Below are 19,498 nucleotides of genomic sequence, written 5' to 3'. Positions count from 1 at the left end.
CACATTAGTGCCCACCTCTTTTTAGCTAGGCTCCCAGGCATCTTGTGTTTTAGTATATTTTCCTGTTCTTCTGCGGACTCTGAATTTACAGGCAGTTAATATTGGAAAAGGATATTTAGCATCTGTTCATATTTTACTGAGAACTATTGACTATACAATAGAAATGAGAGTGGTTTCATAGGGTTATGTGGAGGAGTAACAGTGCATCGCAGATAGAAAACTCAATGTGAATGGTTAATTATTATTGTAATGTCAGTAATCATCATGTATATATTTTAGATGCAGAAACTGGCTGGGAGAGGAAAAGTTTAATTGCTTAAGGTTGTCATTAAGGTAACTTCAACCTATTTGGCTTCAACTTCTGTTCTTCTGGCACTACACCATATTGATTTTCCTTACTGCAGGCAGGTTTAGACCTTCCAGTTGCCTCCATCAAAAGTTGTTTTTTCCATTTCTCAATTCTTCAGAGCCCCACAAGAAACTGCTTGACATTGGGATGGTTAGCCTGTTGGAATTAACAGGAGCCTATATATATAGTTAAGGCACCTGGGAAGTCGAGTTTTGCGGTTTCAAGGTGCTGCCACGTGGCTGGGCGGTTGCCGGGGAGACGCGGAGACACAAGCCACGCCCGAAGGACTACATTTCCCAGAAGCCTGTGCGCCTCGCGCCAAGGGACCGCCCGCCGGCGCGCGCCCGGCCGTTCGGTCCTTCGTCGCGTTCTCGGTCGCTTCCCTCGTCTCTCCCCCGCCCCCCGCCCCCGGCCTCCGCACAGACCCGGCCGGGGTTGGAGCCTAGTCGGAACCCATTCACAGCCGGAGCCCGAATCGGAGCCGCAGAGAGGTGGAAACATGGAGGCCTGAGCTGAGGTGCGCCACCCGGGCTGCGGCGGGACCGCGCTTCTCTGACGCCCTCTTGCAATCCGCCCGCCGTTCGTGGGGCCGGAGCGGAGCTCCCGCGGGCTGAGACAGGTGGGCTGTGGCGCCGCCCCTGGCAGCGCGGACCCCGCAGCGCGGCAACCGCCCCTTGTCAGAGCGGGTTCCGGACACCTCCCCTTCCCGGCCGCGTCGGGCGGTGAGTGGCAGCTCCGCCAGCCGGGGGAGAAGGGACACTTTCCTATCGGAGGGGCCTGGGCCACCCCCGGGGCCGTGCTGAGCCGCTGGAGCCGGGCCTCTCTTCCCCTCCCCGGCGGGCCCGAGGGGGTGTGCGAGGCGAGAGTGCGAGGGACCTCGGTCCGTCTGGGGTGGGAGTTGGGGGATACCCAAGGGCAAGTCGGTGCTTCCGGAGATGGGGTGATGTTGGCCTGACAAATGGGCGTGTGGTGGGCAGGGTGAGCAGTAGCGTTTGTGTGTTTGACATATATACTTTTATTGAGATATAATAAAATTCACCTTTTAAAAGTACAACTACAGTACAGCTCCGTGGCTTTTGGTATATTCACCTGGTTGTGCAACCTTACCATTAATTCCAGGACATTTTTCTCACCCCGAAAGAAGCCCGTACCTGTTAGCAGGCACACTTTATCCCCGCCCCCGACCCCCGCAACTATCGTCTTTTCTGTCTCCACATATTCGCGTATTTTACTTTTGTATGTGTGTGTGTGTGTGTGTGTGTCAGGGTTTGAACCCAGGGGCATTTAACCACTGAGCCACATCTCCAGCCCTTTTGATTTTATTTTGGGACTGAGGTCTCAGTTTCTTGGGGCCTCACTAAATAGCTGGGGCTGACTTTGAACCTGAGATCCTCCTGTTTCAGTCTTCTGAACTGGTGGGATTAGAGACCAGCGCCACCGCAGGGCAGCAGTTGTGTTGTAATTGAAGGGTGAAAGGTGTTTGTGGAAGCAGGGGCGATGGCAGTAGTGGGGTTTGAGGCTATTGGGGTGATAAAGATAATCAGAGTACTGCAAAGGGGTAGGGAGGTGAGAGCATTATTGTAATACGGCCAGCAGAGGAGGTACCCAGGAAAGATTAGGGTCAGATGTATGGAATCCTTGAAAGGGGATAGTCGAGATTGGTCAGAGGTCCTGTGGAGAGCAAGTGCTGGACTGAAGATATGAAAACGGGTGGAGACAGTGGAAAGGAGTGTAATCTTGCAAGAGAGACGCAGGTGCTTGAGCTCTTGAGGGCTCAACAGAAATGTAGGTGGAAGGGAAGAAATTCTATAGAAAGAGGTGAATGGTTGCTGCAGATGATGAAATTTAAGAATATATGGATTTCTAGAATGATTATCTTACTTTTGGAGTTTTTATCTTGGATAATCCTCTTAGCAACTCAGATAGTCTGAGTAAGTATGAATATTCCCATTGTGCAAATGAAGAACCAGTTTTTTAGAGGCTAGGGGACTTGCTTAAGCTGATAAGATTAGTAAATAGGGTAAAATGAGTTGAAGTTAAAGAATACTTGATAAAACTATCAATTGCAAGTTGTAGAGAATTGAGGTAGAGCAATATTAATATGAAGGCAATTCAGGTATTGAGAAGTCTATATTATTATGATAGGTCAAGGTCTTTTTTGTTTTAGTTCCTTTTATAGAAAAGTTTAGATGGGTTGGAAGTGTAACTCAGTGGTAGAGAACTTGCTGAACATGTATGAGGCCCTGAAAAAAGAAGAAAAGAAAAAACCAAAAGCAAACAGTGAAATAATATAATGTATTCCCAAGTACCCCATTACCCAACTCCAACAGTGATTTACTCCTGGCAATTAATTTCAACTGTATTCCTATTCATTCCTATCCCCCAACTCCAATTATTTTAAAGCAGACCTAGCATACCATCTCATTTGTAAATATCTCAGTATAAATCTATGAAAGATTGATCAGTCTCTCCTTTTAATGTGCTCATAATACCTTGTCACACAAAAATTAATAATAAATCTTAATGTTATCTAGAAAGATTTCCCCTCTCCCTGTTCTGGGAATTTAACCCAGTACTCTGTGAGCGAACTATATCCCATAACCCTGTGTATTTTTTAGTTTGAGATAGGGTATCACTAAGTTGCCCAGACTAACCTGGAACTTGTGATCCTTCTGCTTTGGCCTCCCACATAACTGGGATTACAGGTATTTGCCAATGCACTCTACAGGACTTTTTTTTTTTTTTTTTTTTTTTTTTATGGTATCCATTTGATACAGGGGGAAAACAGTGCAAACACTTTTATATTTGACTGAAGAATACAATGTAACTGTCTCTTGATTGTTTTCTGTAGATCCTCCTTTCCTAATTTTCCATTTAAAAAAATAAAATAGCTCATTCAGTGCAAAAGTTTGAAGACACATTTGCTAGCTTTTTTTCTTTTTCCTTGTTTTCCCCTTTTTTTTTTTTTTTTTTTTTCTTTTTTCTGGTACTGGGGATTGAACCCAGGGATCCTTTACCACTGAACTATAGCCCTAGACATTTTTCTTATTTTTTATTTTGAGGCAGGGTCTTGCTAAGTTGCTGAACCTGACCTTGAGCCTGTGATCCTCCTGTCTCAGCCTCCCAAGTCACTAGGGTTATAGGTGTTGCTGGCTTTCTACTGAATGGAATTTTGTGATGGCAGGAGAGAAATAGAAGTGAAATATTCTGCAGTATGCACAACTAACTCTTATTGTGCTCTAAATATTTGGGAAATTTGATTGTGCTTTTCCCCTCCAGATAATTTTACATATTGTGAAAAGTCATTTACTGTGTGTTTATTACTTTTCTATGATTAATAATGTATTATCACACATTTAGTGCTTGAAATAACATAGATGTATTATTTTATACTTCTATAGAAGTCCAAAATGGGTCTCAGTGGGCAAGAATCAGGGTGTCAGCAAGGCCTTGTTCCTTTCTGAAATTTTCAAGGGGAGAATTCATTTCCTTGCCTCATCCAGCTTCTAGAGACTGTCACTTTCCTTGGTTTATGTCTCCCTTTCTCCATCTTCAAAGACACCAGTGATGCATCTCTCTGATCATTCTTCTGTCAACACTTGTCTGATGACAGTTGGGGAAAATTTTCTGCTTTTAAGGACCTAGGTGATGGGATTAGGCCTACTTGGATAGTCCAGGATAATCTACCCAGCTAAAAGTCATTAATTTAATCACACCTGGAAAGTCCCTTTTGCAGGTAACAATCACAGGTTCCACAGATTAAGAAGTGGACATCTTTGGATTTGTTTTTCTGCCTGCCCCAGTGTGTTTTGGAATGTTTTGTTGAGGCTTCAGAATGTAGGTGGTTTTCTTTGCTCTGCAAATGCAACAAGAATGCCATCTTTCATATATGATAGTAGATAATGGTTAGAGCTAGAGTCAACTGTTGCCTTTTTTCCCTACTAACTGAACAGATACTTGGGAAATGCACCTATGGTACTGGTTTTGGTAAAGTGAGACCTTTAAAAGTATGAAATAATATAATGCACGTAAAGTTTTTCTGTATTTCAATTTCGTCTCTTTCATATTCATGTTTTTGAAATATTGTATACCTGTAATCAGTGTGTATGTGTGTGTGTGTGTGTGTGTGTATCTATGATACTCTGGGGCAATGATGTTTGCTGTGTACAGGTTGAGAGGACAGGGACTCTTTGTCCTAATGGGAGATAAAGGCACTTATAATTCAGCAGGAAGAGAGGACTCTTAAAGTAAAGAGACTATTTTTTAGGCAGAATGAGCTGGTATGAGATTTGGACTTGAAGCACCCTCTCAAATTCTCATTTTGTGACTCAGCTGGATGTGATTGAGTACTGTGGACCTGAAAAGCATAAAGACAAGATGGTCTTTGCTCCTCTCCCCTTCCTGAAACAGAAGGTTAATTTGAAGGTAGCAGGGATTTCTGGAAGACCTAGTTTGATATCCTGCTTCCTGGTGTGATTCCACTTTCCTACTTAGCTTCGGAAGTCTTGACTGTTCCTAGATATGAAGACCCTCACTCTGTTGGTATGTTTTAATACACTTTTAAGCTTTTTTTTTTTGGTGCTGGGGATCAAACCCAGGGCCGTGTGCTTACAAAGCAAGCACTCTGACTGAGCTATCTCTCCAGCCCCTTAAAACACTTTTAAATCAGGAAGTGTGATGGGAATTAATATCTCCTCCTGCCTTTAAGCTTATTTTCCCTAGTAAGGTTTTTAGCAGAGCTTAGTGCTCTGAATTTCACACTTGTAAATAGTTTGTATGTTATCTTCACATTACTTATTTCTAGACAAAATAACCTAAACTAGTAGACTTGGGAACAACTTTACATACAGATCTTATTTACTAAAAGACTTTTTTCATTCCTTTAAGGACGTTTGGACAGTACATTTTTATGTCTTCTCTAATTTTTATCACATTATTTAAAAACAATGGCACCAAATGTTGCTGTAACTCTTCTTTAGGGACATTGGAGGGATTATATTTTTAAAAATCTTTTGTATGTTGTATGACTGACAATCAATTTTTTTTTTTTTTTTGAGTTGGGAACTTTTTAAATTGTTTGTTCTATTTAGTTATACATGACAGCAGAATGCATTTTGATTCACTATATACGAATGGAGTACAGCTTTTCATTTCTCTGGTTGTACAGGATGTAGAGTCACACAATTCATGTAATCATACATGTACATAGGGTAATAATGATGTTTGTCTCATTCCATCATCTTTCCTTCCCCCTCTCCCCACCCCTCCCCACACCTCATTTCCTTCGACACAATTCCACGTTCCTCCATTCTTCCCTTACTCCCCGCCTCATTATGTATCAGCATCCACTTATCAGAGAAAACATTTAGCCTTTGGTTTTTTGGGATTGCCTTATTTCAGTTAGCATGATATTCTCCAACTCCATTCATTTACCTGCAAATGCATAATTTTATTCTTCTTTATGTTTGAGTAATGTGTCTTTGTATATATGTACCACAGGGGCTGGGAGATAGCTCAGTTGGTAGAGTGCTTGCCTCACAAGCACAAGGCTGTGGGTTCAATCCCCAGCACTGAAAAAAAAAAAAAAATGATATATGTACCACAGTTTCTTTATCCTTTCATCTAGGTTGGTCCCACAATCCAGCTGTTGTGAATTGAGATGCTATAAACATTGATGTGACTGTGTCATTGTAGTATGCTGATTTTAAGTCCTTTGGGTATAGGCCAAGGAGTGGGATAGCTAGGTCAAATGGTGGATCCATATTAAGTTTTCTAAGGAATCGCCAAACTGCTTTCCAGAGTGGCTGCACCAATTTGCAACCCCACCAGCAATGTATGAGTGTACCTTTTTCCCCACATCCTTGCCAACATCTATTGTTGGGGCTTGTATTCTTGATAATAGCCATTCTGATTGGGGTGAGATGAAATCTTAGGGTAGTTTTGATATGCTTTTCTCGAATTACTAGAGATGTTGAATATTTTTTCATATATTTGTTGATCTATTGTATATCTTCTTCTGTGAAGTGTCTGTCCTGTTCCTTAGCCCATTTATTGATTGGGTTATTTGTATTCTTGGTGTAAAGTTTTTTGAGTTCTTTATAGATTCTGGACATTAGTGCTCTATCTGAAGTGTGTGTGGCAAAGATTTTCTCCTACTCTGTAGGCTCTCTCTTCACATTATTGATTGTTTCCTTTGCTGAGAAAAAGCTTTCTAGTTTGAATCCATCCCATTTATTGATTCTTGCTTTTGTTTCTTGTGCTTTAGGAGTCTTGTTAAGGAAGTCTGGTCCTATGTCGACATGATAAAGATTTGGGCCTACTTTTTCTTCTGTGTAGTTCAGCGTCTCTGGTCTAATTCCTAGGTCCTTGATCCATTTCGAGTTGAGTTTTGTGCAGGGTGAGAGATAGAGGTTTAATTTCATTTTGCTGCATATGAATTTCCAGTTTGCCCAAGGTATTGGAGATTGAACGCAGGGGAACTTAACCACTGAGCCACATCGTCAGCCCTTTTTTATATTTTATTTAGAAATAAAATAGGGTCTCAGTGAGTTGCTTTGGGCCTCACTGAATTGCTTAGGGCCTCACTAAGTTGCTGAGGCTGGCTTTGAACTCTCTCTCCTCCTGCCTCACCTCCTGGGCTACTGGGATTATAGGTGTGCACCACCACACCCGTTGACAGTTTAAGTTAAGTTAATTACTGCATTTTGACAATTCTTCCTTCAAAATATTGCATGCAGTCCTTCACCTTTTTCTTAGAATACTTTCAAAACCTCCTGTATCAGAATTAGGTTTGTCAATAAGTATCAGAGTTCTGAAAAATAATAGCTTCAAAATTGTAGTAGTTTGTTTCTCTTGTGAAAGAAATCCAGAGGTAGACAATTGAAGATTGGTATGGCAGCTTCACTGACATCAGAGACCTAGCCCCTGCGTGGTTTCTTACTTTGTCATCCCTAGAGTATGGCCTTTGATTTCTGGGTCCAGGATGACTGCAGGAGTTGTAGCTAAATAGCCATGTTCCAAGGAAGGAGGAAGGGACAAAGAAGTGACCACCGGGTCATAAGGAGTCTTAACTGTATCCTTTAGCTGAACAGGAAGGTACTCAAAAATCCTGATTCTGTTACTGAAAGTAGGGGAGGACTGGAAATTGGGTAGGCAATGATCATATTCTGCCATACCTCACAACCAGTTTTTCTATCTGTGGACTTCAGACTAATCTACATACTTCTACAACTTCGGGTTTCAATTCCAGTTCTGTCATTTGTTTGCTTTGGCATGTTCCTCAAATTTTTGAGCTTCTGTTTCGTCATCTGTAAAATGGGATACATATTTAATTTATATGTTTGTTAGAGAATTGAATGAAAATACTTTTATCTAGCAATATGTATACTTTTTTTTTTTTTTTTTTTTTGGTACTGGGTATTGAACCTGGGTTGCTTTACCACTGAGATATAGTCCTATATAGTCCTAGTCCTTTAATTAAAAAAATTTTTTGTTGTTGATGAACCTTTTATTTTAATTAATTAATTAATTAATGTGTGGTGCTCAGAATTGAACCCAGTGCCTCACACATGCTAGGCAAGTGCTCTTCCATTGAACCACAACCCTAATCCCCCCAGTCCTTTTTTATTTATTTTATTTTATTTTATTTTTTTATATTCAGATAGAGCCTTGCTAAGTTGCTGAAGGTCTCTCACTATGTTGTAGAGGCTTGCCTTTAACTTGTGATCCTCCTGCCTCCTGAACTTTGCAAACATATATTATAGATATTAGTTGTTTTTATTCTCTTCCTTTGGGTTTCTGGACTTGGGTATCTGAATAGGTGGTACAAAAAGGAATTGGAGGTGGATAGGTGAAAGATGTACATTCAGTTCAGTATTAGACATGTTGAATTTGAGGTAGCATTGGGACACCAGATAATGCAATCAGAAAAATGTATCCGTAATCACCAGACAGTTCTGGACTGGACACAGATGATTTGGGTTCATCACTGATGGGGTAGAGTTCCCTAGTCTGGAAGTCTTGGGATGAATGTGATTGTAGGTTACAGAGTACAGAGTGAGTCTCTCAAAGCATCAAGCATCAGCTTATATTCTCTCGCTTTAGGTTTCCACTTTGACTGTCTCTTGCTGAACTTGTTTCAGTCCTTGAATGAGTTCTGCCTATTTTTTCACACATGCTGTTCTTTTTGCTTTGGAAGTTTCTCAACTCTCACATCCAAGCAGTCCAATCTCGCTTATTCTTCAGGCCCTAGCTTTTTTTGGTATGACCTTTGTTGAGTTTTCCCTGAGTCTTTGCTATGATTTGGATTGTGCATGTTTCCCGAAGTTCCATGGGTTAAAGGTTTGGTCACTTGGGTGGTGCTTAGAACAAACATTGGGAGGTTTTGGAATCTTCAAGAGGTGTGGTCTTCTGGGAGGTCTGTAGGTCTTTGGGGGAATGTACCTGTGGGTGATTATAGGACTCTGACCTTTCCTTTCTGTCTTCACTCCCTGTCTTGTGATATGAGCAGTTTTGCCAGAGGCCCAAAGCAATGAGGCCAATCGGTCATGGACTAGTAGTACCTCTAAAACCGAGCCAAAATAAATCTTTTTCTTTATAAATTAATTATTTCAGGTATTTTGTTATCTAGACACAAAACTGACAACATAGTTATTGTACATTAAAATGAAAATATAAATATTGCTGGTGAATAGGGTGCTTTCCCCCCTCACTTGATCCAATTTGGTTAATTTTCCATGAACATATTAATTTTTACCAAATACTTTGGAAGACCTGTGGGAATCAGGGCCCAGGGAACTGATGTAAGATGTTACTCTATTGTTACGGTAGTGAATACTAATTTTTTTTTGTCCCTACCCCAGAGGATTTGTCTCTTTGTTAGCTTTGCAAATAAGGTAAAAATCTTTAGACCTTTTATACTCCTGACTCAAAAATGTAATGTTTCTCTTTTTTGTTTTTCCTCTTTTTTGTGTGTCTTATTAATATAATAAGGTCTTCTAAATTTGTCTTTTAATCTTCTATTTTTTTTTTTTTTTGCCATTTTCCATTGTCTTTTTGTTCTTTACTGTGGGAGTTTCCTTATTTCATCCCATTGACCTTTTCTTTTCTCCTTTCTGTTAAGTTTTTTATCCTATTTTTAATTTCAAAGTCCTTTCTTGCTCTTTGATTATTACCTTTTTGATGATGACCTGTTCTTGGCTTATGAAGCAATATGAGGTAATAGTTAAAAAGAGCATATTTTCTGCACACAGACTGCCTGAGTTTGAAACTTGGTGTGTCACATTCTAGCTTTATAATGTTCTAGCTTTATAAAGTTATTTAACTTTTCTTTGCCTCAATTTGTTTATGTAGGTTAGGAGTTAGCAGATATTTTTTTATAAAGAACTAGATTTTAAATATTTTAGGCTCAGGAGGCAAAATGAAGAATATTATGTAGGTACTTTTATAATAGGAGAAAATAATTTTCTACAAGATTTTATTAATGAGATTGAAAATGTAATATTAAAATGATTAAGAACAACTTTTCATAATGAAGATTTGATAGTGGGAAGAATGAAAAAAATTTTTGGTGGGGAATAGATAATATTTTTCTTAATTGGAGTTTGAAGTTAATATTTCCTTTTTCAGAATTGATTATAAATCTTCATTTTGATTTAATATTGTTAATTTTGACTTGTAATGATAGTTTATGTATTTCATCTTTTTAAAAAATATTAAAAAATTTTTTTTTGTAGGTGGACACATACCTGTATTTTATTTATTTATATGTGGTGCTGAGTACCAAACCCAGTGTCTCACACATGCTAGGCAAGTGCCTGAGCTACAAACCCAGCCCTTATGTATTTCATCTTTAAAAATATCTTATACAGGTATTGCCAAAGTGATATCAGTCCATGAACATATTGTTTAAATAGGGCATATTCATTGCTTGGAAGGCATTTACTGAACTGTTAAATTCTTTTCTTGGTATTTGTCAGCATATCATTACACTGCAGACTAATCTCTAACAGTTGAGGGTTAGGTAGAAGTTCTTCCTTACACAGCTAAATGTTTTCTGAAATGTGGAAATTTCTTTTTGTACTTGCATTGAGGTCTGAAAAATGCTGTTGGAAATGTAGTTTGATTTTGGAGAATGTATTTGCTGTATATTTGTGTGGAAATGGAGATCTTGTTCTTGTTTTCATTTTAATTTTTGGTACCAGGGAGGGAACCCAGGGGCATTTAACCGCTGAGCCACATCCCCAGACCTTTTTTATATTTTTATTTAGAGACAGGGTCTCACTCATTTGCTTAGGGGCTTGCTAATTTACTGAGCCTGGTTTTGAACTCTTCCTGCTTCAGCCTCCTGAGCTGCTGGGATTGTAGGTGTGTGCCAATGTGCCTGACTTCTTGTTTTGATTTGATTTGTTTGTTTGTTTGTTTATTTATTTATTTATTTATTTATTACCAGGAACTAAACTCAGGGACATTTAGCCACCCAGCCATATCCTCAGCCCTTTTTATTTTTCATTTTGAGACAGGGTCTCACTAGGTTGCTTAGGGCCTCACAAAATTGCTGAGGCTGACTTCAAACCTGCAATTCTCCTGCCTCAGCCTCCTGAGCTGCTGGGATTATAGGTGTGTGCTACCATGCCCATCTCTTATAATTTTAGACAGCATGAGAAGTGTATAAAACAGCTTGATGTTACTCATGATTCAAGTGATATTGGTTGTTCTTGAAATGACTTCACCTCTAGGTTTTATATGTAAGTACTATGGGTCTTCTGATTTTAGGTTGAATTCATTAAGAAATACTCTCAAGTCTGCAGCAAAGTCATTTCCACACACTTTCAACACTTGCATTTTGCAGGGGTTGTACATTTGTTCAACTAAGCCTTTTTTGCTTTACATGTATTTTTCACCACCATCAATTGTTATGCATTTTATCAGGTTCTGCTTTAGGTTCTCCTGACTTAGTATTTTTAAAGTTATTTTTGAAAATATTCATGGTTGTAATCATTCCATATGGACTGTTCTATGATTAACTTTTCACTGAAGGATTCAGATGTTTAAAGATGTTTGTTTTCTCTGGACACATTGCTTTGGCTGCTGTAATCTAATGCGATTTAATTAACTCACCATTGATAAATGTCTTTGTTTACTTGGTTAACAAATTAGCCATTTAGAAATGTGCTTTGCTTGCAGCCTCATTTTCATTTTTTATTTTGGGGAAGACATTCTGTTGTGATGATTTACCACATTGTGTTACATTTTCTAATTTTCCTCATCATTGCTCTCATGAGTTGGGCAGTGGTGGGGCACCTCAGGATATTGTGACAGAAGCTTAGTCTGGTAATGCTTCCTATGTAGTATTCTAGTACAGCTATGGTGCTGTTACATATAAACAAAATGCTTTGATGTCTAATTAGATTTTAAAAAGCTATACTTCATTGTAACTTGAAAGTCTGGATGGCATCAAAGTTTACTTTTTTTGTGTTGACGTGATTTTACTCACTGGTAATAAAAAATAGTCATAGTATGGCAATATGCATGACATTTGAAATACTGTTATTATTATTATTACTGTTATTTTTTTGCTATACTGGGGATTAAGCTCACGCATTTCATATACTGGGAAGTGCTCTACCACTGAGCTATACCTCCAGGAACTTTCTAAAAATTTGGGACAAGGGTCTTGCCGAATTGCCAAGGCTGACCTCAAACTTTCAATTCTCCTGCCTTGGCCTCTTGAGTGCTGGGATTAGAGGTGTGCCCCACCATGCCTGGCTAATACTGTTGAGTTGTGACTTGTGATAGAGCAGTGTGGTCTGCTGAGTAGTGGTATAAAGGGCTGAGGGCACCACACACCGTCTCTATAGCAACTCCTCATCTCTATTGTCACATCAGAAATACAGCTACAGACAGTGTGTTAACAAAGGAGCATGGTTGTGTTATAATACTTTCTAGATGGAACACTGAAATTTTAATTCCATATAATCTCCACATGTCCCAAAATATCGTTTGATTTTTTTTTTTCCTTCAGCCATTTAAAAATCTAAAAATCAGTCTTTGGGCAGCAGGCTGGATTTGGCCGTTGGGTCATCATTTGCTGGCCCGTGATCTAGGCAGTGAGGATGACAGTACTACCTCCTGGATTGTGGTGGAGGATGGATGAGTCAGTGTGTGTCAGACACTGGAAACAGTGCTGGGGGACTTAGTAGGTGCTATGTGATGCTTCCTGTTATTACTGTTGGTGTTTTTATTTATTTATTTATTTATTTTGGTGTTTTTATTATTCTCTCTGAGGATATTACTTTTCGTTTTTGATTTTGTCGTATAGTCTTATTTTCTATGATTCCTTTCCTCATCCTCCTTTCATGTTGGAGGCTTTCATTACAAATCTAGTGATTTTGGCTGCTTTTCTTAAGATTGAGACCCCCCCGAGTCGCCATGGAGGTTGAAAGCTCTTTGCCTAAGTGGATTTTGTTGAGTGGTGGCATTGCCCATGGGTCACATTCAGTTTCTCTTGAGAAGAATCCTCCAATCTCTTGTCTGGGAGCCTGAGAGCCCCGCCGTGTGACTCTTATCTTCATTCTTGTAGCTTCGTCCTCTACCTCATTACCCTCCCAACCTTGGCTCTGGAGCCCCAAATCCCTCTAGTCAGCTTCGTCCAGAAAGCGCACTTGGGGCTCTTCCTGGGGATGGGGACACAGAGCCCTGCATCTTACCTCTTTTTGCTGGCACTTTGACTCACTCTGTAGCCTTCCCAGAATTCCGTGGGTGTGATCTGCCTTGTTCATTAGTCCCCTTTGGCAGGCACTTAGGTTGGTGCCTCCTCAGCTGTGGGTTTGGTTACACTCTGTCACCTTTCCATCTTCCCTGATCTTATCTTTTTTTTCTCTTTTTCTTTTTTTCCTATCCAATCTAGGGCCTTATGCATGCTAGGTAAGCATTATGCCACTGAGCTAAATCACCAGGCTCGGATCTTATTTTTTGGCACTTATCTTTTTAATTTTCACTTCTCATTTACTGGCTTGGAATACCCAACTGTACTTAATATAGCACTTGAAACACAGTGGCCTTTCAGAGAGTGTAACATGCCTGTGGTATTTAACATGTCACGTGGCAAGTGACCATTGTCCATTATTTCTTTGGTTTCCTATTTCAACTTAGAGGTTTCTCTTTAACCCTTTACGTTCCAGGTCTTCAATTCTGTGAACGTAATATTCAAATATTATTTCACAGTTATCATAAGTGGTATATTTGTTGCTCAATTTAAGTTTTTATAGTTGTTCCACATCTAGGATGATGGGACAAAATGGGTTAAAGTCTTTTAAGTATAAGTGGGGCATATAAGTATATTTTCTTTTTTAGGAGGCAGGAAAAAATGTTTTGGAATATTTGATGGATTCTTTATGGAGTGAGAGTTAAATATAGCTTTTGATTTATGTTTTCTCAACCTAGAATGGGACCAAGTGCACTCTGGTGTTGTTTATTTATTTTGAGGGTGTTAGGACAGAATTTGGCTATTATGGATTTTCAGATCCACTAATGTTTATTTTCCATTAAGGCATATTGGGTTAGGAGACAGTGAATGGGTGCACAAAAGAGATGAGCTTTAATTTTCTGTTTATATTAAATATTTCGCAAATTACATACAACACATTGAGCATGTTGTCTCGTGCTTCACAGTATTGTTTTGGCCCATGATGGTAAAATTGACCTGGGGAAGTAACTGATCTGAAAAGTTAGATAAGGATTTGACAGCCAGACAAGGCATGTAGGAAGCTCACTTAAATTCCAAATGAGTAGTGAGGTGAGTGCTGCAGGATTACAGAGGGAAAGAGAGGCTCACACTGTGAGGAAGTGAGTAGGGTTGGAAGGGGTGTGGAACAGGTTACAGGGCTGTTGGAAGACACACCTGAGTGGCAGGAGAGAGGTGTGAATGAGCATGCTAGACTCTTAAGACAACTTACCTTGTTATGGCACTTACTGCAAATTGAGGTTTATAGAGTACTTGTATCAAAATCATTTTTTTTTTTTTTTTTTTTTAATGCACATGCCGTGCCTTACCTTGCCATCAGAATTGGCTCCAAGAATTTGTAGTTTTTTAAACCACATGTGCCTCAGTTATTTCTGCACACATCTAAGTTTTAAAACTGCAGGTTTGGAGGGTAGTTGGAGATAAAGTTGGAAAATGAGCTTGTAGACTGTGGAAAGTCTTGAATGTCAGTATTCAGTTTTTCTGCTAATGAAGAATTCATTCACTGAATGTTTTTGAGCTGGTTATCGAAATGATGGAAGTAGTAATTTTGCTAATATTAAACTAAATTAGGGCTGGGTTTTGCCTCATTGGGTAGAGCACTTGCCTAGCATGCGTGAGGCACTGAGTTCGATCTCAGACTGCATATAAATAAAATAAGGTTCATTGACAACTAAAAAAGTTTAAAAAAATAAATTATATTTGATCTTTTATTTGGCTACGTTTTCTCTGTGCTGGGTCCTTTACTAAGGCTTGCATGCATCATTTGCTTGATTTTCAGAAAGTCTTATGAGTTGTAAGTGCTGACTTTTTTTTTTTTGTTATACTATGGGATTTTATAAGTGTTTAAAACGGATATTCAAACCTGATTTATATAGATTTGGCACGGTCTGTATCATACTTGAACTTTGGTCTCAGTGCTATGCTTGGACTGAATTTCCTGTTTATAAGGATTAATTAGCAGTGGAATGTAGAAAGTGAACAAAATGAGAGATTGGAAGAAAAGAAATCAGGATACTGTTGCGCTTGATCACTGAGATTCTAGAAACACAGAGGCATGGGCCAGCATGAGAGTAGTGGATTATAAAGGAAGATTGGAGATAAAGGAGATGGCTGGATTTAGCCATCTCTTCACAAAAATCAACTCAGAATGGATCAAAGATCTAGAAGTTAGATCGGAAATTAGCAACTCCAGAGGAAGACATAGGGTTGACACTCCAAGCATATAGGCACAGACAAAAGCTTTCTCAGTTGTAGGTGTTGTAGAAGAACCTGTAGGACTTGATGATGTCATTGGAGAGTTAGCGTAGTAAAGTGGTAAAGACCAGGGACTCTGGAATTAGATTGTCTGGGTTCAAATCTGGCTTGGCCATTTACCTCTGGACTCTGTAAATTAATTATGCCCCTGTACTTTAGTTTTCTCATCTCTAAATTGAGATAATAGTTACCTACCTCTTAGGATTGATCCAAGGACTAAAATGAGTCAATAATTGTAAAGTACTAGTTCAATTTCTAATATAAATATGTATATATATATTAAAATATATATATTTTATATATACATATATAAAAAATAGACCAGAAATAAAGAAATGTAAACAAATCGATTAAATAGAAGTGCCATTACACATACTGTTTTCTTTGTTTCAGATTTTCCTATATTCCCATAGCTTTTTTTCCCTCTTTCCACATTTTTTTATTTGTGCATTATAGTTGTACACAATGATGAGATTTGTTTTACATATATGTACATGCATATACTGTAACAATATAATTTGACCGATATCACTCCCTAGCCCTTCTCCCCTCCCTCCTCTACTCCCTTTTCCTGGTCTCCCTTTGAATTTTAGCTCCCCACATCTTTCTTTTCCTTTTTCCTCTGTAGCTTTCACACAGGAGAGACAAGATATGACCTTCAGAGTTTGGCTTATTTCACTTAACATAATGGCCTCTAGTTCCTTCCATTTTCCTGCAAATGACATAATTTCATTTTTCTTTGTGGCTGAATAAAACTCCATGATGTATATATACTATATTTTCTTTATCCATTCATCCATTGACAGACACCTAGGCTGGTTCTGTAGTTTGGCTATTGTGAATACACACGGATGTGCGTGTATCACTGTAGTAAGATGACTTTAATTCTTCAGGATAAATACCAAGGACTCATATTTGGGTAACTCCATTCCTAGTCTTTTGAGGAACCTTCATACTGATTTCCATAGTGGTTGTACTAATTTACAGTCCTACCAACATTGTAAAAGAGTTCCCTTTTCTTCACATCCTTTCCGGCATTTATTATTGGTTGTATTTTTTCTTTCTTTTTTAACATTATATTCTTGGTGACTGACATTCTGACTGTGTGAGATGAACTCTCAGGGTAGTTTTGATGTGCATTTCCCTAATTGCTAATGATGTTGAACATTTTTTTCATATATTTATTGGCTATTTGTATTTCTTCTTTGAGATGTGTCTGTTTAATTCATTTGTCCATTTATTAATTGGTTATTTGTGGGGTTTTTGGTGTTTTTTGAGCTCTTTATGTATTCTAGATATTAATCCTCTGTCAGAAGGGTAGTCAGCAAAGATTTTTCTCCCATTTTATATGTTCTCTCTTCACATTCCTGATTTTCTTTGCTGTGCAGGGGCTTTTTAATTTGATGCCATCTTATTTATTAACTCTTGGCATTATTTCCTGAGCTTTAGGGGGTCCAATTGAGAAACTTGTTGCCTGTGCCTGTGTGCTGGAGTGTTGACACTGTTTTTTCTAGAAGTTGCATAGTTTCTGGTCTGACTCCTAGGTCTTTGATCCATTTTGTGTTGGTTATTGTGTGGAGTGAAAGATAGGGTCTAGATTCATTCTTCTGCATATGGAGAACCAGTTTTCCCTGCACTGTTTGTTAAAAAGGCTGTATTTTCTGTAGTGCATGTTTCTGACACTTTTGTCAAGGATTGGATGACGGTACAGGTATGGGTTTGTCTATGTATCTGTTTTTATGCCGGAACCACACAGTTTTTGTTACTGTATCTCTGCAGTATAATTGAAGTTGGGTATTGTGATGCCTCCAGCATTGCTTCTTTTGCCTTAGTATTGCTTTGGCTATTCTGGGTCTTTTATTCTTCCAAAAGAATTTTAGGGCTGTTTATTTTAGTTTTTTTTTTTTTTTTTTTTTGTACCAGGGATTGAGCCCAGGGGTACTTAACCACTGAGCCACACCCCACCCCTTTTAACTTTTTAACTTTGAGACAGGGTCTCACTGAATTGCTCAGGGCCTCACTAAGTTACTGTGGCAGGCTTTGTACTTGCAGTCTTCCTGCCTCAGCCTCCGAGCTGCTGGGATTCCAGGTGTTCGCCACTGCCTGGCAGACCTGTACCTCCTTGTGTATAAACAACTCCACGTAGCACTTAACCATCTTATATTTTAGTAATTTATTGGCATATTGTTTTTCCTGTTAGGGTTTGAGTTTATTAATGGCAGAAGCCCAGTTTTATCAATGATTGTGTTTTGAGTAATCTTCCTAACACCTAGTATTTGTAGTACATGTGTGATAGGTATTTGTGGAATGAGCAGTTGGTTTTGTGAGTGAGATTACATGAACCAAGAATGCTGATAACATTGGTAGACATAGTGACTTTTGAAGTGGTTCAGTATGTTGGGGGATAAAAGGTAGTCTATTTTAAGATTTAATATGAGGTCTGGGGTTGTGGCTTAGTGGTAGAGCATTTGCTTAGCACATGTGAGGCACTCAACATTACATAAAAATAAAGGTATTGTGTCTGTCTATAACTAAAAATAAAAGAAATTTAAAAAAGATTTAATATGATATAAAGATATCAAACTGTAATGTCAAGTCAGATTTATGATTGAGTTTTGACTGAGAAGTGAAGACTGAACATATAATACTGTGGTCACTCACACAGAGATGGTAACCCAAGCTGGGAGCATGTTCATATCCTTCCTAAAGGAAAAGAGAGCATACTCCACTTAACTTTTGCTTTTTAACTTTAAATTATAACATGTTTATTGTTGGAAAAAAATCAAGTGGTACTGGACGTAAAGTGAAAGACCCCTCCCCCACAGGTTGTAGTTCCAATTTTCAGAGGTAAGCAGTCTTGGAACGTTGCTTATGCTTCCTATGAGCAGTCTATAAGTATCCTATAAGAATTGCATGTTTATCAACTCCAAGTGGATCAAGGATGTAGGCATTAGACCAGAGATCTACTAGAAAAAAAAAATAGGCCCAAATCTCCATCATGTTGGCTTAGGAACCTAATTCTTCAATAATACTCTTAAAGCACAAGAAGTAAGATCAAGAATCAAAAATGGGATGATATCAAACTAAAAAGCCTTGTCACAGCAAAGGAAACAATCCAGAACGTGGAGAGAGAGCCTACAGAATTGGAGAAAATCTTTGCCACTTGCATCTCAGAGCATTAATGTCCAGGATATATAAAAAACTCAAAAAACTTAACACCAAAAAAACCCAAATAACCCAATCAAAAAGTGGGATAATAAACTGAACAGACACTTCACAGAGGAAATATGATTGGTCAACAAATATATGAAAAAATGTTCAACATCTCTAGCAACTAGAGAAATACAAATTCAAACTACACTGAGATTTCATCTCACTCCAGTCAGAATGGCAATTATCAAGAATACAAGTAACAATAAATGTTGGTGAGGATGTGGGGGAAAGTCACACTCATACATTGCTGGAGGAACTGCAAATTGGTGCACCCACTATGGAAAGCAGTATGGAGATTCCTCAGAAAACTCGGAATGGAACCACCATTTGACTCTGTTATCCCACCCCTCAGCATATACCCAAAGGACTTAAAATCAGCATACTACAATGATGCAGCCACATTAATGTTCATAGCAGGTCAGTTCACAGTAGCTGAGTTATGGAACCCACGTAGGTGCCCTTCAGCAGATGAATGGATAAGAAAATGTAGTACACACACACAATGGAATATTACTCAGCCATGGAGAAGAATGAAATTATGGCACTTACTGGCAAATGGATGGAACTGGAAACTATCGTGCTAAGTGAAATAAGGCAGTCCCAAAAAATCAAAGGTTGAATCTTCTCTCTGATATGGGGATCCTAACTCACATTAAGCAGGTGGGAGGTTAGAATAGAAGTTTATAAATTAGACAATGAAGGGAAGGAAGGAGGGATGGAAATAGGAAAGATAATAGAACGAATAGGAACATATGTTCCTGTGTTCTTTTTTTTTTTTTGTGGTACTGGGGATCGAACTCAGGGCCTTGTGCTTGCGAGGCAAGCACTATACCAGCTGAGCTACCTCCCTAGCCCGTGTTCCTGTGTTCTTATATGAATACATGACCAGTGTGACTCCACATCATGTACAACCAAAAACATGGTAAGTTATATATTTT

General features: G+C 38.8%; 1 protein-coding gene across 3 annotated transcripts in view; it reads left to right on the top strand.

The window, feature by feature from the left end:
- The first annotated feature begins 667 nt into the window (after positions 1 to 667).
- Positions 668 to 19,498, top strand: part of DYM (dymeclin) — a 397,677-nt gene continuing 378,846 nt past the window's right edge. The window contains exon 1 of one of the 3 annotated variants that reach the window (XM_079108988.1): positions 668 to 968. The gene's annotated coding sequence lies outside the window, so the exon portion shown is untranslated. Of the gene's footprint in view, positions 1,072 to 19,498 lie in introns of all 3 variants that reach the window. The other 2 variants (XM_079108986.1, XM_079108987.1) reach the window with 2 other exon arrangements.

Source organism: Sciurus vulgaris, assembly GCF_902686455.1.
Source record: "Sciurus vulgaris genome assembly, chromosome: 13".
In the NCBI taxonomy this organism is placed as follows: domain Eukaryota; kingdom Metazoa; phylum Chordata; class Mammalia; order Rodentia; family Sciuridae; genus Sciurus; species Sciurus vulgaris.
This window is presented reverse-complemented; position numbering and strand designations above follow the sequence as displayed.